Source organism: Ailuropoda melanoleuca, chromosome X, assembly GCF_002007445.2.
Source record: "Ailuropoda melanoleuca isolate Jingjing chromosome X, ASM200744v2, whole genome shotgun sequence".
NCBI classification, from domain to species: domain Eukaryota; kingdom Metazoa; phylum Chordata; class Mammalia; order Carnivora; family Ursidae; genus Ailuropoda; species Ailuropoda melanoleuca.
In genome coordinates, this window is record NC_048238.1 from 98,034,597 (window position 1) to 98,056,868 (window position 22,272).

A 22,272-nucleotide genomic window follows, 5' to 3' on the forward strand; every position below is an offset into this window, starting at 1 on the left:
CCCTACCCCAGACCCACTGAATCAGAATTGCCTATCTTGGGGCCTTGGAATCTGCATCTTAAACTCTGTCGCTCTAAGGTCTCTTAATTTTTTTAAGATTTATTTATTTATCTGAGAGAGACAGAGAGTGAGAGTGAGTGGGGGAGGGGCAGAGGGAAAGGATCTTCAAGCAGACTCCCTGCTGAGTGTGGCCTGACACGGGGCTCAATCCCACAACCCGTGAGATCATGACCTGAGCCGAAACCAAGAGTCAGATGCTTAACCGACTGAACCACCCAGGTGCCTCCAAGGTCTCTCTCAACTCAAAATCTCACCAGTCTATGACCCATTATCCACTCTGCCTATCCCCCTTATCTGCTTAGAACTAGGATCATTGGGGCGCCTGGGTGGCACAGCGGTTAAACGTCTGCCTTCGGCTCAGGGCGTGATCCCGGCGTTCTGGGATCAAGCCCCACGTCAGGCTCTTCCGCTATGAGCCTGCTTCTTCCTCTCCCACTCCCCCTGCTTGTGTTCCCTCTCTCGCTGGCTGTCTCTATCTCTGTCAAATAAATAAAATCTTAAAAAAAAAAAAAAAAAAAAAAAAAGAACTAGGATCATTTTCTCGCTTGGACCCTCTGTTACTTTTAGCTGCTGGTTTGATGCTGCTGGTGATGTCCTCAAGGGTTTTTAGCTATAAAAGCCATATTTGTACTTTTAAGCAAGGAGAAAAGCAAAAATAAAGGTTTGGTGGGGAATAAGTTTGAAACTACTAGCTTAACATAAGCTTTTTTTTTTTTTTAAAGATTTTATTTATTTATTCGACAGAGATAGAGACAGCCAGGGAGAGGGAACACAAGCAGGGGGAGTGGGAGAGGAAGAAGCAAGCTCATAGCTGAAGAGCCTGATGTGGGGCTCGATCCCATAACTCCGGGATCACGCCCTGAGCCGAAGGCAGACGCTTAACCGCTATGCCACTCAGGCGCCCCTACATAAGCTTTTGATATTGTCTGACTTTTAATTCTCCAGAACTTGTTTGGTTCTCATGGACACAAATAATCAGTGGGTAGCCTCACTAAAAATTTCCTTGAACTTGTTCCTTTGACCAAAAACAAAAAACTAAAAACAAAAAAAAACCCATCAAAAAACAGCAGAGAGAAGGGTTCACTAATCATTTGAGTTCTACCAAACATCACATAATTGTTTTGCATATCAGTATTTTGGCCTTTCCTGCTTAAAGGTCTTTCCTTGGGTTTGCAAACAGGAGTTTGAGAAGAGTCCTGGTACTGACTGAGCTTTCTTGGTAATGTCACAAAATTTCCAACCACAAAGTCTATCTCCATTTGAGTCAGAGCAATTAGAGGAAGACTAATGGCTGTGGACAAAAGTACTAAAATATTTTATTGAGGAAGCCAAATAGGTAATTCAAATGGGAAAATGTCTTTTTACCATGGTGGGGTACAATCCGCTGCCTTATTAGCAGAGACATGCTCAGAAGATAGTCTTAAAGAAGAGGAGAAAATATGAATATTCGAGACTCTCACAGGTTGTAGGGAATGGCATTGAAGGATGATGTCCTGGGCCCTTCTGTAACATCTGTTTTCATGTTCTTTCTATAGCCCAACCTTTAAACCTTCATTTCCGGATGATCTGGGTTGGTGCCTCAGGGACAGGCTTATTTCAACTAGTCTCAGATACTATTAATCAAAGTCAATAGGAAGTTCACAAACACGCGTGATCTTGGGCTCAACATAAACACATACCATAGAGATAGTTAGAAAAGTCATTGTTAGCAAAGCTGCATAGTGGTTAAAGGAGTGCTACCCTGTACAGGAGTCGGAATCGGTAAAGCCACCAGATGTTCAAATGGCTCTTTTCACTTGAGAATACACTGCTGTTGGTAGCTTTGTTATTTCCTGACCATTGGCAGCCAGTGATGAAGATTTTCTTGTATCAAGATCATACTTTTATTTTTCATGGAATCCATGATAATACAGAGGGTCTATACTTAAAAAGAAGCTCACAGTGCAAATGATTTGGATTGATAATGCTTGTGTGAATCAACAAAGAAAGACAAGGTACAGATGGCAAAAATTTCCAAACATTTACAAGGCTCTAAGTAAAACTTAGGGTTAGAAGTTTTCAGCAATGTGACAAAATGCAGTTACCCTTATCAGGACTATAGAGTCTGGGTAACACCTCCATCAGCTGAGCCACTTAGACTCAGAAAGATTCTGCTGCTCACCTTCGGGTTTCATTTGATGCCCTCCAAGATGCTAGAATCTTCTCACTAGGTTACCACGGAGTAAGGTGTAAACCCATCAGGGTACACTCTCCACCAAACCAACCAACCAGATTAAAAGGGTGTGGGAGAGGCCTCCACACATACAGCCTCCACATCAAGGCCCCTGAAACGTCTCTTTAGCTTCGAGTAGGTGATACAGGTGCCAATATAGAATCCGAGTTTGAGGGCGGTTAACTTGAGCCACTGAAAATGGTTCATCCAGTTGCACCCGTACATATTCCATTGCTCCTGGAGGGGTATCTGCTTAGACAGCCCAAAGATGGATGCTACTCATGGCTGGGGGCTCCAACCTAAGGATCTTTGAAGAAATGCCTGTCTTCACCAGACAGAGCAAAAGCTCTTTGAGAGCAGCTGTGATGCTCCAATCTCTTAACCCTGTGCCTTTTGTGGGTAAGTAGGAGAAAAGCCACAATCTCACAGTGATGTGATGTTATTAAAAAGAAAGCATTCTGTTATGCTGCCTTTTAAAACGGGGGTCAGGGGCACCTGGGTGGCTCAGTTGGTTAAGCGTCCAGCTCTTGGTTTCAGTTCAGGTCATGAGCTCAGGGTTCTGGGATCAAGCCCCACATCTGACTCAGCGGGGAGTCTGCTTAAGAGTCTCCTCTCTCTTTCTCTTTCTCCCTCCACTCCTCCTCCCTGTAAAATGAATAAATAAATCTTTAAAAGAAATGGTGGTTATTAGAATGTGGCGCAACATCAGATGATTAGTAGGAAAGGCTAAGTGGAGACAACTGTGTGAGGTGACTGATGTGGTAATTAACTCAGTGGGGACACCCTTCCATAGCACGTATGTACATCAAGTCATCACAACGCACACTTTCAGTATCTTACGATTTTATTTGTCAATTATACCCCAATAAAGCTGAAGAAAAGCTAAGTGAAAAAAGCACCATGTAGTCATTATATAGATTCTATAATCACAGCCATGAAAAATTTTACGTGAAGGAAAGACTAGAAGGAACTATGACAACAATGGTTACGCTAGGAAGGTAGGTTTATGAGTAATTTTGTTCCTTTTCTCTTTTTTGGCAATATCATGAAATAATACTTTTTTCAGAATTATATTTAAAAGAGGGGTTTTTGTCTAGTTGTTATAAAGTTAAGTTTCCAAGTTGAAAGCATGAGTTGATTTTTTTTTCCCCTGGCCTAACCCAATCTTCCAGAAACTGAGAATCTCAATGAGGTGAGCAGTTCTTCGTCCTAAAGAGGTTGCCCAGGAGAGGAGCTCAGTGGGGCTCTGAGCTTCAGTGAGTGGTCCTGGAGAAACTGAGTCATCCCAGAAACAAGAGCCAGGAGTCTCATTCCTGTCCTGATTCCTTCTAAGTCAAGGCCATGGTGCAACCCATGCTTCTGTGTGCCTGCCAGTGTGGTTTCAGAAAGCTGAGTCTCAAGGAGGATAAAGAGCAGCTGGAAGCCCCTGATTTGGGCTCCTCGTGGATGGGCCGGAAATAGGGAAACGGAAATGAGCATGCTGGGTAAAAGATGATGTCTCCTCTTCCTGGGAAGGAAGATGACCTTTGTGGCTAAGTTTGCCACTTAGAACTTTCCCTGTCCCCAAAGATCATCAGGTGAATCACCAGGTTCACCAAAATCTTCTTGGGAGGGCTGCTTACTACCTTCACACACACACACACACACACACACACACACACACACACACACACACTTTCAAAACCACACTTGAATTGATCCTGCAGTTTTGTGTTTTGTTTTGTTTTTTTAATGTAGAGAATGAAGGGTCAGGGCACCATAGAAACTTAATACCTAGTGTTTGGTGAGACAAAAAAATTAAGTGCCAGTATGGTGCTACATAATTGAGCGCCATATGAATGGAAGAATGCTCTGAGGTTACCAGAGCAACCTCCGAAGTTTTCTGCCTCCCTCTGGGCTCTGGAGGTGTTTTCATTTATTAGGCTTTTGTAATTAATAGTTATGGAACGTGCTTCTGAGAGACAGGGCTGAAATCATCTTTTCATTTACAAAATCAGTTCCTAATAGGGACATATTTGGCAACAACTTAAATAGAAAAATGCTCACCCCACCCAAGGTTCAGTGGAAAGTGAGTATGAAGTTATATGCCCAGTATGAATCCAGTGATGCAAGAGTTATGTATATTTATTTCTTTATTTAGAGAGACAGTGCATGCAAGCCAGTGAGCCTAGAAGGAAATACTCCAAAATGTTATCAGTGGTTATCTTGGGGTTGCGGGTGCTTTTTGTTTCCTTCTTTATATTTTTCTGCATTTTAAAGTTTCCCACAATGAGCACTTATCAGTTTTCTCATCAGAAAACCAGAGCTCCATCAGGCATTCGTGGGTGAAACATTCTAAAAAGAAGAGCCCTACCTAAAAATAATAAAATGGGTTTAAGAACAATTTTAAAGACATCTCTGGCTAATTGAAAATGAATTCTTCACAGAAATGAAGTCTCTTTGAGGTAAACTTTTTTTCTGCTGAGATCTAATGGGGCAGCCACACCCTCCCCCAGACTTGCCCTTATATCTTGACCAATCACCCAGGGCCTGAACAAGCAGGAGCTGAGGGCCTATGGTATGCCCAGCATTGCACTGGGTGTGATGGGGCTGCAGAGGTCTCTCCTCTCTGTTGCAAGTGAGCTCAGCCCCCATTAGCTATGGGAGGAATTTGGATTTTTTCTGACCGTGCTTCCTCCAGCATTTCCTACTGTAGTGAGAGCCATCATGCACAGAGGTTCAAAACATGAACCCCGGAACCAGATTTGGATTTTCATCTGCTCGGTGCTGCTTCCTAGCTTGGCTGGGTAACCTGACCCTTCCCAGCTTCAATTCTACCTCACAAGCTGCTCTTGGGAGCCTCCGGTGAGATAAAGCATATGAAATCCTTGGCATGGACTGGGCATACCGTAAGTACACCAACTATGCTAGTCCCATCCTGTTTCTTCCCACTGTCACCCCAAATTCTGGAGTATTGCAATATCTTGCCAGGTGTCACACAGGAAAGAATCACAGAAACAACAATATAAGGCATTGGGTGGGGAAAAGGGGGTGGTAATGTGGGATGAAGTGCAAATATTTGATACCATTTCCTAGCCATCCACAAGAGACGCAGACTTTCTCTATAAAAGGAAAGGCCAAGTTGGGTGACAGATGATTTAGTTGCCACAGGAGCTTAGATAAAAGAGAATCCTACGGGGCTTCCTGGAGGAGGTACAGCTGGGGTTGAGTCTTGGAGAGAGGAGTGTAGGGAGGTGTAAAAGGAGAGGAAGATATTGTAGGGGAGGTGAATGGAAAGGAAGGCATAAGGGAGGCTGGGCTGTTGGCCTAAACTCATACCTTGCTTACAGCAGTAGTTTGCAGGTAGAGTATAAAAACAGCAGAGTCCTTCAGGGAACATTCTGTGGTCCAGTCCCCTCATTTTACATCTAAAAAAACTGACACCCAGAAGGGGAAGGCTACACAGTCACACAGCTGGTCAACAGCACAGCCAGGACTAGAACCTTGGTCTTCTGCCCCATCCAGAGCCCAGTGACGCGGCACAAGACTGGGAGAGCCTTGAGGGCAGGGATCCTGCCTTTGTTGAAACTGAGTGGGGGTGGGAAGGGAGGCGTAGGGCATGACTGCAAAAGGGGATGTTCTAGAATTGGATAGTGGCAATGGTTGCACAATTCTGTGAATATACTAAAAAACCATTGAACTGTATGCTTTATTTTTTTAAGATTTATTTATTTATTTGAGAGAGAGAGAGAGTGCGTGGGGGGAGGGGCAGAGAGAGAGGAAGAGAGAATCCTCAAGGAGACTCCCCGCTGAGTGTAGAGCCTGATGTGGGGCTCTCTCTCACCTCCCTGAGATCATGACCTGAGCCGAAATCAAGAGTCGGCTGCCCGATAGACCGAGCCACCCATGTGCCCCTCAACGGTACACTTTAAATGGGGGCATTATATGGTACGGGATTTATATCTTGATAAAGGTGTTATAAAAAGTGGGGTGCCTGGGTGGTTCAGTGGGTTGAGTGTCAACTCTTGATTTCGGTTCAGGTCATGATCTCAGGGTCCTGGTATCAAGCCCCACGTTGCGCTCTGCACTCAGTGTGGAGTCTGCTTGAGATTCTCTGCCTCACCCTCTGCCCCTCCCCACCCCCTCTCCCTCTCTCTCTAGTAAATAAATAAATAAATAAATAAATACATAAATACATAAATACATAAATAAATTTTTAAAAAGCATACTGAAGACCCCAGGGCCCATCCTGGGTTGCCAGGAGAGGAATGGGGCAGGGGAATGGCAGGACAATAGAATGCTGTATGGTAAAGACCATTTATCAACTGCAAAACTTCATACACACCAAGCAAAAACACCTGGGTGCCTTTGATGTGAGGCCTCGAATTCATTCTCTGAAGTTCTTCGGTTTGGCCTTAGATGCCATTTCTCCCCCTCCTTCCCTCACTCAGAATGCCCTTGATCTCTTCATAAACAGTTGAGATCAGATGGTAGGAGTGCCAGGTGTTAGGTTCTGGGTGCTGGCCAAGAGCTAGCGGGATGTGTGGAGACCCTGTGGTTTGGGAACTGCTCAGGCCACCAGAGGCCCCAGGCAGCCCCCCCATTGCCTCTGATAATATGGCAGGCACCAAAGAGGGATTCAGCTTTAATGTCTACCTGGTTTACATGCTCTACAGCTTTCCAAAACCTTCTGTGAAGTTGTAAGGAGCCCCTCAACTTCTTGAACACAGTGGTAAGGCTTTCGATGAATCAAAACACAGGTATCCACAACTGTTTTCCTTAGTTCTCATTCATTCTTCTTTCATTCATTTGCTCATTCGTTCCACAAAACAGAAATGGCCCCTTCCCTTGTGGACTTTCTGATCTAGTGGGAGAGAATCACTGTGACAGGCAGAATTCTAAGATGGTCCTTGAGAGCCCTACACCCTGAGGTACATGCTTTGTATAATCCCCTCCACTTGCATGTGGGCGGGACCTACGAGTATGATGGGCTATTACTCCTGTGCTTATGTTACGTTGTATGACAAGGGATTCTGCAGATAGAATTAAGGTCCGAAATCAGTTGGCTTTGGGTTACTCAAAAGGAAGATATTTCTGGTGGAGCTGACTTAATCAGCAAAAGAAATTGTCAGAGGACAGTTGGGATAAACATTACAGAAGGGGAATGCAGGGTGCTGAAAAGGTCTACAATCGGGGTATTGAACTATATATATTTATATATAACTATATATTTATTTAACTTTACATATATTATAAAATATATGTTATTTTATATATATATATATATAAAACTTTAGCTACCACCCGACATCATGTATACTGTTTTCCAGGTGCTGTTCTTGGTGCTTTGTCTAGGCCTTGCAACAGCCCTAGGAGCAGAGACCATTGTACTCATTTTGCAGATGGTGAGATGAAGACACAATGAATTTACTAAGTTGTCTGATGTTGTGTGCTTGGAAAGGGGTGGGATTGGGAAGCCAGTCAGTGTGGTTCTGGTGCTGAGGGTCAATCCAAGCCGATGAGCCCAGGAAAACCTTCCTTGAGTGCAGAGCTAGGCAGTGCTTCAGGGGAGACAAGAAGGATGAGCTTAGTTCTTCTTGGATCTTTTCCCTTCTTGGGTGTCTATGGTACCACCCAGTCCTGATTCTCTTTCGACCCTCTCCTCACTTCTCTTTTTTCTTTTACCTAATTTTGAGATTCTCCTAAGGTTTGGTTGCTTCCTCTCTACCCTCTTTTTAATGTTCCTTTTTGCAAGTGCACCCACTCTAACGAACGGTCTTTTAGGGTATTAGGGAGTCAGCTGGCCACTTTTGAATAATGAATCAAAACTAAGTTCAAAATTAAATGGCATATATGTCAATTTGCGGAAAGGTAGTAAACGTGTCTGGAACTTGGAGAGAAATGGCGGCTGCACCAGCCTGCACGTCTAGCTACCCAGTAGAATCACGTGAGAAAGCTACTCAGGTGATTCTAATGGGTAGCCAGGTCTGGGAACCATTGGCTTAATACCAATAAAGCCAATTAGTACAATCTGCCTTTAAGGGGGTCTAGGAGTTAGCATGGAGGGGCGGGCGTGAAGAGTGTTACTCTGTTGACAAGACCATGCATGAGTAAACACAAGCTAGAACAGCAATAAAAACATCCTACATCCACTGATGCAAATGAAAAAAATCAGAAGAACAGAAAAAAGATAGTACACAACTTCCCTTAGTCTACTCCACACAGAAAATAAGGCAGTTAAGAAGGTGGGAGGAAATGGTGCTGTGTGATAGATAGGACTTTCCATATATATTGCTGAATCCTCATGACACTTAGAAGCAGATATTATTATCCCTATTTAAAATACTTGTTTTTTATTTAAATTCAATTAATTAGCATATAATGTATTATTGGTTTCAGAGGTAGGGGTGAGTGATTCATCAGTCTTATGTAATACGCAGTGCTCATGACATCACGTGCCCTCCTTAATGCCCATCACCCAGTTACCCCATCCCCCCACCCACATCCCCTCCGGCAACCCTCAGTTTGTGTCCTGTGATTTGTTTAAAATATTTGGAAACTGAGGCACAAAGGGGATGCCATATACCCAAGGTTATAGAGATAGTAAGACTGAAAAATACATGTACCTTAAGAATGAAGAATGTCAATATTCTTCCTCTTCTAAAAGTATTATTAGGAATTGATGGTGAATTTTTTGCTTTTCCACCATGGATTACAATAGTGTTTTTTCTTTGTTCTGTTATTAACATAAATTTGATTAATAGATTTTTTTAATATTAAACCATTCTTGCATTAATTGAATGGGTCCCTCATGGTGAAGGTGTATTAACATACTGCTGATTTCCCTTACTAATATTTTACTTGGCATAGTTTCAATACATATTTATGTGTGATGATAGGCAGTTTAATTTTTTACACTCCTTTTCAGGTTTTTATGTTTTATTTTATCGTTGTAAGAACACCTGAGATTTATCCTCTTAACAAATTTTTTTAAAGATTTTATTTATTTGAGAGAGTGAAAGAGAGCACAGAGGGGAAGTGAGAGGGAGAAGCAGACTCCCCACTGAGCAGAGAGCCCAACATGGGGCTCGGTCCCAGGACCCTGAGATCATGACCTGAGCCAAAGGCAGATGCTTAACGACTGAGCCACCCAGGTGCCCCTACTCTTAACAAATTTTTAAGTGTACAATATATTATTGTGAGTATAGGCAAGATGTTGCACAGCTGGTCTCTTGAGCTTGCTCAAACTGAAAACTCATGCCTGTTGATTAGTAACTCCCCGTTCCCCCCCACCCCCGATCCCAGCCCCTGGCAAACACCATTCCGGTCTTTGGTTCTATGAATTTGACTACTTTATTTAAAAATTTTTTATAAAGATTTATTTATTTTAGAGAGTGTGAGAGAGATCGGGGCGGGGGGGACAAAGGGAGAGAAAGTCTTAAGCAGCTCGGAGCTTCAAGTGGGGCTCGATCTAATGACCCTGAGATCACGACCTGAGCCAAAACCAAGAGTCAGACGCTTAACTGACTGTGCCACTCAGATGCCCCAGAATTTGACTATTTTAGGTACCCTATATAAATGGAATCATGCAGTGTTTGTCTTTCTGTGACTGACTTATTTCATTTAGCATAATTTTCTCAGGGTTCTCCATCCTTCTTTTTTTAAGGCTGAATAGTATTCCACTGTGTGTATGTACTTCATTTTCTTTTTCCGATCATCTGTCAATAGATATTTAAGTTGTTCCCACATCTTGGCTATTGCTGCAATGAACATGGAAGTGCTACTATCTCTTCAAGATGCTAATTTCAATTCTTTTGGATAAATGCCCAGAAGTGGGATTGCTGGATCACGTAGTAGTTCTATTTTTATTTATTTATTTATTTATTTAAATGATTTTTAATTATATTATGTTAGTCACCATACAGTACATCCCCGGATTCCGATGTAAAGTTCGATGCTCCATTAGTGGCGTATAACACCCAGTGCACCATGCAATACGTGCCCTCCTTACCACCCATCACCAGCCTATCACATTCCCCCNTCTCTGCTTGACTTATTTCACTTAGCATTATCTCCTCCAGTGCCGTCCATGTTGCAGCAAATGTTGAGAATTCGTTCTTTCTGATAGCTGAGTAATATTCCATTGTATATATGGACCACAGCTTCTTAATCCAGTCATCTGTTGAAGGGCATCTCGGCTCCTTCCATGATTTGGCTATTGTGGACAATGCAGCTATGAACATTGGGGTGCATATGGCCCTTCTCTTTACTACGTCTGTATCTTTGGGGTAAACACCCAGTAGTGCAATGGCTGGGTCATAGGGTAGTTCAATTTTTAACTTTTTAAGGGACCTCCACACTGTTTTCCAGAGTGGCTGTACCAACTTGCATTCCCACCAACAATGTAGGAGGGATCCCCTTTCTCCACATCCTCTCCAATAATTGTTGTTTCTCGCCTTGTCGATTTTTGTGAGGAATGTCCGTACCGTGTTCCGTAGTGCTGCACCATTTTGCTTCTACACATGCAAGGGTTCCAATCTCGCTATGTTCTCAGCAACATTTGTCACCTTTTTTTCTAATAGTAACAATCATGACAGGTGTGAGGTGATGTCTCATTGTGGTTTTGATTTGCATTTCCCTGATGATTAGTGACATTGAGCATTTTTTTTATATACCTACTGGCCATTTATAGGTCTTCTTTGGAGAAGTGTCTATTTGAAGCCCATTTTAAAATAGAGTTGTTAGGGGTTTGTTTTTGGTTTTTTGGTTTTTTTTTTTTTTTACTCTGAGTTGTAAAAGTTCCTTATATATTTCAGAGACTAACCCCTTATCAGATATACGGTTTGCAAATATTTTCTCCCTTTCTGTAGGTTACCTTTTCATTCTGTTGATTGTTTCCCTTGCTGTGCAGAAGCGTTTTAGTTTGATGTAGTCCCACTTGTGTATTTTTGGCTTTGTTGCCTGTGTTTTTGGTGTCTTATCTATGAAAGCCTTACGAAGGTCAATACCATGAGGCTTTTCCTCCCTGCGTTCGTCTAGGAGTTCTATGGTTTTGGGTCTTATGTTTAAATCTTAAGTTCATTTTAAGCTGATTATTCAGTAAGATAAGGTCCAATTTCATTCTTTTGCATGTGGATATCCAGTTTTCCTAACATCATTTGTTAAAGAGACTATCCCTCTCCTATTGTGAATTCTTGGCATCTTTGTCAAGTATCAGTTGACAGCATATATGTGGATTTACTTCTGGGATCTCTATTCACTTCCAGCAGTCTATATGACTGTCTTTATGCCAGTGTCTTGCTGTTTGATTACTGTAGCTTTATAATATATTTTCAAATCAGGAAGTATGAGGCTTCCAGCTTTGTTCTTTCTCAAGATTGTTTTGGCTGTTCAGGGTCCTTCATTGTTGCACATGATATTTAGGATTTTTTTTTCTTTTTCTGTAAGTAATTCCATTGGCATTTAGTCAGAGCAGCATTGAACCTGTAGATTGCTTTGGGTAGTATAGACATTTTTACATTATTAAGTCTTTCAATCCTTGAACATGTAATGTTATCTTTCCACTTGTTTCTATCTTGCTTAATTTTTTCAACGTTTTGTAGTTTTGAGTAGACAAGTCTTATACCCCCTTAGTTAAATTTATTCCTTAGTATTTTATTCTTTTTGGTACTATTATAACAGAATTGTTTTCCTAATTCCCTTTTCAGACAGTTCGTTGTTAGTGAATAGAAAGGCAACTGGGTTTTTTATATTGATTCTGTGTCCTACAACTTTACTAAATTTGTTTATTAGTTTTAACAGTTTTTTTAAAGGAATTTTTAGGGTTTTCTATATATAAGATCATGTCATCTGCAAACAGGGATAATTGTACTTTGTATTATCTGATTTGGATGCATTTTATTTCTTTTTCTTGCCTGATAACTCTGGCTAGAACATCCAGTCCTATGGTGAATAGAAGTGGCAAGAGTGGGCATCGCCACTTTGTTCCTGATCTTAGAGGAAACTTTCAGCTTTCCATCATTGAGTATGAGGGTAGCTGTGGGCTTGTTCTATATGGCTTTTATTATGTTGAGGTACTTTCCTTCTATTCCTAGTTTCTTTAGAGTTTTTATCATGAAAAGATATTGGATTTTGTCAAATGCTTTTTCTGCATCAGTTGAGATGATTATGTGATTTTTATCCTTTATTCTATTCTTATAGAATATCATGTTGGTTGATTTGTGTATATTCAACCATCCTTGTATCTTAGGGACAAATCCCACTTGGTCATGGTATTTGAGCCTTTCAATGAGCTATTGAATTCAGTTTGCTAGTGTTTTGTTGAGGATTTCTGCTTCTATATTCATTAGGGATATTGGCCTATTGTTTCCTTGTGGTATCAGGTATCATTGCGCTGACATAATAAAATGAGTTTGGAAGTGTTCCCTTCTCTTCAATTTTTGGAAAAGTTGGAGAATGAATGGTATTGATTCTTCTTTAATGTTTGGTAGAATTTACCTGTAAAGCCATCTGGTTCTGGACTTTTCTGTCTTGGGAGGTTTTTGATTTTTGATTCAATCTCCTCACTCATACTGGTCTGCTCGGATTTTCTATTTTTTCATGATTCATTGCTAGTAGGTTGTATGTTTCTAGGAATTTATCCATTTCTTTCAGTTTATCCAGTTTGTTGGTGTATAATTCTTCATATTAGTCTCTTATGATCCTTTTTATTTCTGTGGCATCAGTTGTAATGTCCCTTCTTTCATTTCTGATTTTATTTATTTGAGTCTTCTCTCTCTCTCTCTTTTTTAGTTAGTCTAGCTAGGCATTCACCAATTTTATCTTTTCAAAAAAATCAACTTAGTTTTGTTGATTTTTTTCTATTGATTTTCTATTTCATGTATTTCTTCTCTAATCTTTGTTATTTCCTCCTTTCTGCTAACATTTACAAGCAACTTTTGAGTTAAAAATGTTCTGGATACGGGGCACCTGGGTGGCTCAGTTGGTTGAGCGTCTGCCTTCAGCTCAGGTCATGATCTCAGGGTCCTGGGATCGAGCCCCACGTCTTGCTCCCTGCTCAGTGGAAAGCCTACTTCTCTCTCTCCCTCTGCCTGCCACTCCCCCTGCATGAACTCTCTCTCTGTCAAATAAATAAATAAAATCTTTTTTAAAATGTTCTGGACTTCCTGAAACTGACATTAATTTTTCTTCTCTGTTTCCTTTACTTCCTTTTCCCCATCTATTGAATCAAATCTCCTGTGTTAGAGGAGGTGGCTAAAGAAGAGCCACAGAACTAAGTGAGGGGGTGGGGAGAGAGTGGAAAACTATCAGAAACCTTCATTGGGAATTAGATTCTTCCTGCCTCCCCCCTCCTACCCAAAAAGGCCTACATTTCTTCCGGGCCATGGTTTGAGCCTGCCATTCTAGAATGTTCCATAATGCAACTATTACTTTCCTGCAGAGGTCATGAAATGTAGATTTTTGGCTTTCCGGTCTTGCTCAAAGATCGTCTTCATTTCAGTGAAATACCAGTCCAGAAGCTACTTTGAAAAGTGTCATATGCTGTCCCCAGCCTCGGTTTAGGAATAACTTGTGCAAAAGCCACAATTGCTCTTCTTTACAAAACCTCTAGTGTGGTTTTCGCACATCACTGCTACCTTGAGCACAGTCTTTCCTCTTTCTTACAGGAGTAAGAGAAAGTAGTACTAAGTCAGCTCTGTTCACATTTCCGGTTTCAGAGGAGCTAACTCTGAGTTGCAGTAATTTTCATTGTTCACCAACTTGGTGAAGGACACTCCCCAAACCCACCCCACTGATAGAAAATTCTCTTGAGTCCTAAGCTGCAAATGAACATTTTGCTTTTACGTGGGAGTAGATTTTGAGAACGGTTTTTGTTAATAATTATGAAAATAAGGGACGCCTGGGTGGCTCAGTTAAGCGGCTGCCTCCAGCTCATGTCACGGTCCCGGGGTCCTGGGATCGAGCTCCCTGCTCAGCAAGGAGTCTGCTTCTCCCTCCCCCCTGCTTGTGTTCTCTCTCTCTCTCAAATAAATAAATAAAACCTTTAAAAAAGAATTATGAAAATAAGAACATTGGTAACTGACAAAAGCATTAATTCCTAACCTCAGCCACATGAGTGATATCCTGGGTTGGCATTTTGCATCTAGAGGCTCCTACTGCTAAGAACCCTGGAATGCCCGGGGCCGAAGTATGCAGTGTTGGAAAAGAGGGAAAACCCTCTCGGAACTCCCCTGCCGTACAGCTCAAAGGCCTGGAAGACTTCCTTTACCAGAATACATACGGCTCCACCTGGACACAGAAATGTGTGATCTCCCAAAATCTTTTGCTATCAAAACTGTACCCTCTCCTTGTCTAGCAAATTAGCCAGGAATGATCCTTAATTAAGATGGTGGTGTAAGCTTTCCTTTTTAAGGCAACTTCCTTACCTACAATGAATTGGCTCATAATCCTTCTTTAGCTTCCGCTTCCTGTCCTGGTGTATGTGAAAGAGGCCAGGAAAGAGAAGAATTGTGAAATCCTACAGGGTTTCCAGAGCTCTGCTCCTGACCCAGTGCTCAGAGGCCCCTGACCCTCCCTCCGTTTCTCCAATTTCTTGGCTGGCTTCCCAGCTTCCAGAGACCCAGTTCTTGGCACCGAAACTAGCCACATTACCCACCCCCACCCCAAACCCCTCCCCGGGCAGGGCAGCAGGTAGCTTTAAAGCTTCCCGGGAATTTGCCCTTGAAAAGAAAACCTGGGTACAAAGCCCGCCCTCTGGGAGCGCCACCAACAAGGCCTGGTGGGAATGGTGGGAAGGTGTCACCCTCGTGGAGGATGAGGGGGATATTCTTAGGAGAAAGCATGAGAACTGGAGGTTGGGCCAGGGGTACAGCCAGGGATGGAAGTGTCTTCTGCCTGCCCTGCCCGACTTCCTTTTTCCTATTTGTTTCAACAAATCTTCCTTTTTGACTTACTTTTGGACACTTTCTGCACTTCTCTTGTTCTGTTCCTGAACTAAGACCCTTCTGTAACCACTTGGCTGCCATTTCCTCTCTCTGTCTCTGTGTCTCGGTGTTTCTTGATGTGCTCCTTATGTCAGGACCAAGTAATTCTGCAATTGAGAAGCCCACCCATCTGCAGAGCCTGCCCTCCCCTTGGCCCTGGATCTTTCTGCTGGGTGGTGCTATTTTTGGACAAGGAGCTCTTTTTATTATTTATCCATCTGTCTGCCTATTTATTTTAAAGGTCTTATTTTTGAGTAATTGCTGCACCCAACGTGGAGCCTGATCCCACAACCCCGAGATCAAGGTTGAGCCTGCCAGGTGTCCCAAGGAGCTCTTTCTAGACTCACCTTGAATCGTAGCACATAGGTACCCCATTGTAGGTGATATGAGAGGTCATTCCTAGAAATCAGATATTCTTTGCCTGGGGGTGGGGGTGGGGGTGGGGGTGGAGGAGCAGAATGTGGAAGGACAGAGACTGAGAAGAGAATGGGATCCCTTCGGCAATGCTGCTACCTTTTGCAGAGCACGGAGGCTTGGCTTGAACAAAACTGTTCCTAGTAGCAGAAAATGCTCTGGGGGAGCTTGCATTTGTCGTATTCGTTCGAGGAAATGTTCTGATCACCTACTATATTCCGAGCACCATTCTCTGGTGCTGGAGATATAAGTCCTTGGGCAACAAGACAGGCAAAAAATGCTGTCCTTATGGATCTTACATTCTAGAAACTGCTACTGGCCAGATGTCAGGACCATGAGTGCTAGTCACAGCCCCATGAGTTATTAGCTACGAGACCTTGGACAAGTTCTTAAACAACAATCTGAGCCTGAGAATTCTTATCAATCAGAGGGGTATGAAGTTGAATGGGTTGATGGATATAGAAGTACGCTCTGTAAAGAGTATCAAATACCATATAACTATGTAGTTTTATTTTTGTCTACCCTCACGTATGGCAGGGCTTTTAGGGAGTAGTTCCTAACTGTGGGCCTATAAGAAATGAGGAACCCTGGGACTATCTCACTTAGAAGGATTCTATGAGTGCATGAGAGTACTAATAATCAAAGATAGGGAGGTGGATAAATGACAGGTGGATAGAGACACATATTTTTAACACAAGTAATACATATTCATTGTGGGAAACTTAGAAAATACAGAGAAGTTAAAGCAAACAGATAAAGACCTTCCAGAATTTATCACTCAGAGATGAGTCTTGTGGTACCTTGCAGGCTTATTTCTCTATGCATGTACAGACCGGTGTAGAGGATAATCAGAGGGTCACAGTCCTTATGCTTGAGAGTACGTCCTCTGTTCATGAGCGTTTTTCTTATCATGTCACGACCGGCACAGCATTTTACAAGATGGGGCCAACTTTTTCCATACAAGTGTTGTATTCGTTTCCAATGGCTTCCATAACCCTACAGTAACCCCACACATAAGCTACCACAAATCAGGAAGCTTAAAACAACAGAAATTTATTCTCTCACAGTTCTGGACGCCAGAAGTTCGAGATCAAGGTGTCAGCAGGGCCATGCTCCTTCTGAAGGCTCTAAGGAAGAATCCTTTCTTGACTCTTCCAGTCTCTGCTGGTTGCCAACAATCCTTGATGTTACTTGGATTGTGGCAGTGTCACTTCAATCTCTGCCTCTCACATTGCCATCTTCCTTCCGTGTGCGTCTGTGACCAAATTTTCCTCTTCTTTTTTTTTTTTTAAGATTTTATTGATTTATTTGACAGAGACAGCCAGCGAGAGAGGGAACACAAGCAGGGGGAGTGGGAGAGGAAGAAGCAGGCTCCCAGCGGAAGAGCCTGATGTGGGGCTCGATCCCAGAACGCCGGGATCACGCCCTGAGCCGAAGGCAGACGCTTAACGACTGTGCCACCCAGGCGCCCCAAATTTTCCTCTTCTCATAAGGACACCAGTCATAAGGCCCATCCTAATTCAGTATGGCCTCATCTGATTTCAACTAATATCTGCAAAGATTCTATTTCCAAATAAGGTCACATTCACAGATTCCAGGTGGACAAGAATTTTGGGGGGATGCTATTAGACCCAGCAGAAGCATCAACCCCATTGTTTATTTGAACATGCCTCAGATATGGTTGGTTCTTTGGTGTTGGGAGAGCAGCCTCCAGGCATCCACGACCCTGTCACAATAGGGGGTGCCAGGGTGCTCCTCGAGGCAGAAAACATCTTGAAGTCAAAATCCTTGACTGGAGGGGCGCCTGGCTGGCTCAGTTGGTAGAGCATGCAGCTTTTGATCTCAGGGTTGTGAGTTCAAGCCCCATATTACGCATAGACATTACTTTTTAAAAATCCTTGATTGAATTAGATGCTGGATGAGATGTAGATGTGGTCTGGTGGGAGCTGTTCCAAGTCTGCACTTAGCAAGATGGCTCCATTCGCTGTGGAACATTGTGAAGGAGAAAAGTTCTCAACTCTGTTTATTTGCAGGTGAACACTTGAGCCACAACAGCTCTCAAAAGTGTGGTAATCGTTTCCAACTATTAACCTGTGGGCAAAAATTAACATGGGTGCAGAGAATGGAAGGGAGCATAAAACTCATTTCTAATTAGTACTTATAGGCACTTTTGGGACACTCTCAACTTACTCTTACACAAGTGAACTATGGAAACATTCTATTTTTGCCATGGTATTTGTACTGACTCTATCACAGGGGTCCTTCTAAGCCAATAAATATACTTCTATACCAAAATATATTAAACTACTGGTCCTAAACCCTTTGATACAGCCCTTCCGCTCCTCACCCCTCCCCCATCGTGGTCCCTGACATCTTACCATCTAAATGAATCTCTTCACCTCCTTTTGCACCCCCAGTCTGCCGGAGAAAAAAAAATGCTTCCTGCCCCTGGCCTTTCCTTAATTATATGCAGACATGGTTGGGTGTTCTTTGCTAGGCTGCTGAGTCAGAAGCCTGGACGGGCCAGCTGCAGTCTTAATGACCTGACTCAGGAAGGAAGTGTTAACAGAGATGGTGCACTGTGCACTCAGTGGGTGGGAGCCAATGGCGGCTAGAAGACCCGAGCCTTGTGAGGGGCAGCCTGATTCCCAGGAAAGAGCATTGGCTGGAAGTTTGGAGGCCCGTGCTAGTCTCTGCTCTGCCACTAACTTGCTGCATGACTTTGGTAAGTCATCCCCTTTCTCTGAGCCTCAGTTTCCCCACTTATGAAAACATGCGACTGGCCCCAGGAGACCCTGTGGGAGAACTAGAGGTCCTCTGAGTGAGGTCCTGCTAAGAAGACAGTCTCCTGCGAGGTTATGGAGGAAATGGATTAGGGGCAGAAATGCTGTTTCAGAAAGAGCGCCAGGAGTGAACCACAGGAGGGATCAGAGAGGGGCTGCTCAAGCCTAGGGTCAGAACTAAATCATGGAACTTTACATCAAAAACTAGGGATGTACTGTATGGTGACTAACATAATATAATAAAATACTATTAGAAAAAATAAAAATAAAAAAAATAAAGAGCGCAGCTTGGAGAATAGTAGTTACAAGTTGGGGAGAGACAGAGTGAGAGAGACAGGAGAGAACCTTGAACTTGTGGAGTCAAGAAGAAGGATTGGGGGGGCGCCTGGGTGGCACAGCGGTTAAGCGTCTGCCTTCAGCTCAGGGCGTGATCCCGGCGTTGTGGGATCGAGCTCCACATCAGGCTCCTCCGCTATGAGCCTGCTTCTTCCTCTCCCACTCCCCCTGCTTGTGTATCCTCTCTCGCTGGCTGTCTCTATCTCTGTCAAATAAATAAATAAAATCTAAAAAAAAAAAAAAAAAAAAAAAAAAAGAAGAAGGATTGGGTCGGGGTAAGTAAGAGGGGCCCAAGGAAAGTCTGTGTGGTGGGGTCTTGGTGAACTGGAGCTAGGGGCCAGCCTACCAAAGTTCTGGAGCTCCAGGGGAGGTGCAGAAGGAAGGCTGAGACCGGAATGAGGGATGTTAGAAATGGGCTACAACCACACAGACAAGCCTTAGATGTTCAGGCTGATTTCTGAAAGAAAATGGGTGCCAGTAATGTACCCACCCGTAGAACACTTGATCCCTGAGACCCTTCACTCTGGAACAAAGGGGATTTTTTTTACTATAAAGTCCTAATATTCTGTGCTCCACCTTAAGGGCCCATTGGAAGAAGCTGGGGTGCAGTACAGAGCCCAGAGCAGGGCTTTGATCCCAAACATGCAGCCTCAAGAGGAGAAAGAATCTGAAATCTCTGGGACTTTGCATGTGCTATTTCCTGTACCTGGAATGCATTCTTCTCTCATCCAGAAAATTCCCTCAAGGCTCTAACATGACCTCTTCCAGGAACCTTCTCTGACCCTCTCACACCTCATCCTCACTCCTCCTGCGTGCTCCCACAACCCCATCTACTTGCCTTATTGTGATGCTTCCCCAGTACACCTGTGGTTGACTCCTTGCTTTCCTAGCTCTTTAACTAGCAGTTCTTTCTTTTTTGTTTTGGCTCCCCAGGCCTATCAGAGAGACTAGTGCTTGCTAAGTGCTGGGCAAATATTTGCTACATGGATGTTGACTACTTGGTGTCAGCCACAAGGCACGTCAAGCAGTCCTGCCATAGAAGACAACAATAGGAAGACCTTTGGGAATTATACAGAAAGATGCCATGGGACTTGTGTCTTTCTGCTAGACACACAGCAGGAGGTGTTAAACTCATCCAAGGGGTGCAGCAGCCTCCAAGAGCCCAGTTATGCCTAGAAATTTCTTCTAGAATTTTCCTCAAAACAGGCTGTTCCTGCTCTTTGGGGTTGGGGAGCACAGCAGGAAGCGAGGGGACAGAATTCTGCATCCAGAACACGACTCTGGAGTTTTTATCCTTAGATCCAGAAAAAGAGGAATCACTTACCCATTCTCCCTCATATAAGGGAGCTGCTGACTACCTCAAGGATGAACTTCTCTCCCTTGGCCTCTTTCCAGGCTTGGCCGGACAGGTAGAGAGAACACCGATGAACATTCACCCTGTCACACATGGAGTAGATTGCCTGACTTTATTTTCTCATCTAATGCTCAGGACAACGCTATGAAGTAGGTACTACTGTTATCTTTGCTTTAGAGACAAAGCAACAGAGGCAGAAAAAGGTTAAACAGTTCGCCTAAGGTCCCATAGCAAGTAGAATAGTCTGGAATGTCTGCTACCAAATTCTGGCTATTTCCACCACCCTAATCTACCTCTCAGAAGGATTGTTACACCCAAAGACTCTTCCCTAGTCAGGTTAATGACATTATTATTTTCAAGTAATTGCTTTAAATGATCATGCTCTATATTTTTGAAAAATGTTAGCAGCAAAGAGGACATATGTTCAACATCATTAACCTTTAGGGAAATACAAATCAAAACTATAATGAGGTAATTATTATAGACCTGTTAGAATGGCTCGTGAATTAGGAGGAACTGGAACTCCCAGTCAGAACTATCTTTGGTGATAGACGGCAGGAGAGCGGTCGCCTTTGTGAGAACTAGAGACGAGGGGGGTTTCAGCGGTGCTGTAAAGGTCTACATCTGGGTGATGATTACAATGGGTATGTTTACTTTATACAAATTCATTATGCTTATGATTTGTGCATTTTTCTGCATGTAAAGGTTTGCTTCAATAAAATCTTATTAAAAATAAATTCTTATAAAAGCAAAATATGTTCACTGTAAAAAATAATGCAAAAAGTACAGAGGGTATAGAGCAAAGAGTAAAAGTTGTCCCCCCACCTCCCAGTTCTACTTCCCAGGGGTAATCAGTGTTACTTGTGTTTCTTGTCCGTCTAAGCATATAGGTAAATATAGCTTATTTTTTCTTACACAGATGAGGAGTGGAGGCAGCGTGCCCACAATTCAGAAACAAAGAGTGAGCATTTGCCAACAAGATTCACTTTGGGGATCTGGGATGGAGGAAGGAGACTGGTAGTAACAGAGATTGAGGATTCTGGTCACACTAGCTAAACTAATACCTAAAACTAGACCAATATTCCAAACATCCCTATCCCCGACATCATTCGTCTATGCTGGAGATGATTATCTCCAAACCCCTCCTACCTTTTTCCTCCAGAGCCTTTGGAGTGTCAGAATCAATACAGTCAACTAGAAGATTTACTGCAGAATGAAAAGAGATGGAAGATTCTGGACTAGAAAAGCCAAAGTAGATGGACACTGAACGTTGGGATTTGTCGGTGGAGTGCTAGAAGCCAGGATTCAAAGTTATGACAAGTATGTCTTCTCCTAGGGAGCCTTCCCTGATATTTTTCCTATCCCAGCCACCTGCTGGGTAGGTACTCCTCCTTAACATTCCAAAGCAGTCTGTGGTCATCTCTACTGTGGCACTTCTCACATTGTTTTATGTTTGTCTGCTCATGTATTGGTTGGCTGCTCTGAACTGGGAGCTCCTGGTAAGGTAGGGACTATTGTCTTTATCTCTGTATCCCCAGAATCCAGCTCAGCACCTGGCCCATAGTAGGCACTCAGTGAATGTTGATTTGAGCAAATGAACTGATTGAAAGAAATGTCTCCTGTAATTGCTTCTTACCAATCCAGCCAACAAGGGCAACATCGTGGATGGAGGCACCAGAGAGCACATCATCTCTGGCTTTTTGCTGCAGATCTACGTGGAGAATCCCACATGGGGCAACAAAAATTCTCAAGGCCAGATAGGACTTTGCGTTGGAAGCTTTAAAATGCAATACCTGGCTTTGAAGAGGATGTATAACACAGATAGTTTACTATTCATTGATAATGGAAACTTCCATATTCTGTTGTCTAATAGAAAATAAACAATAACTTTTAAATTCTCTTCGAGTGTGATGTGTTTAGGTTAACATGTTGATTGTTCAATGTTTTTTTAAAAAAATGTGATTTTTTTTTTGCCTTCCAGATCTCACAGAAATGTCTGAAAAGAGACTTTAAAAAATGATTAAGTACAGGGTTTTTTGTTGTAGCATCGTTTATTACCTTTTAAAAAGATTTCTTTATGTGTTTATTTATTTGAGAGAAAGAGAGAGGGTGAGGACAAATGGGGGGAGGCGCAGAGGGAGAGAATCTTCA

The 22,272-nt window shown here is 42.8% G+C and overlaps 1 long non-coding RNA gene across 4 annotated transcripts; it reads left to right on the plus strand.

Moving 5' to 3' along the window:
* The first annotated feature begins 4,578 nt into the window (after positions 1-4,578).
* Positions 4,579-22,019, plus strand: LOC117797449. Of its 4 annotated transcripts, none has more exons than XR_004622428.1 (4): positions 4,579-5,160; positions 7,582-7,656; positions 20,163-20,270; positions 21,041-22,019. It is a non-coding gene; the product is annotated as an uncharacterized LOC117797449 (long non-coding RNA). The 4 variants fall into 4 exon arrangements; XR_004622431.1 differs by having other exon boundaries at positions 21,284-22,019; XR_004622429.1 differs by lacking the exon at positions 7,582-7,656.
* Positions 22,020-22,272: the final 253 nt, after the last annotated feature.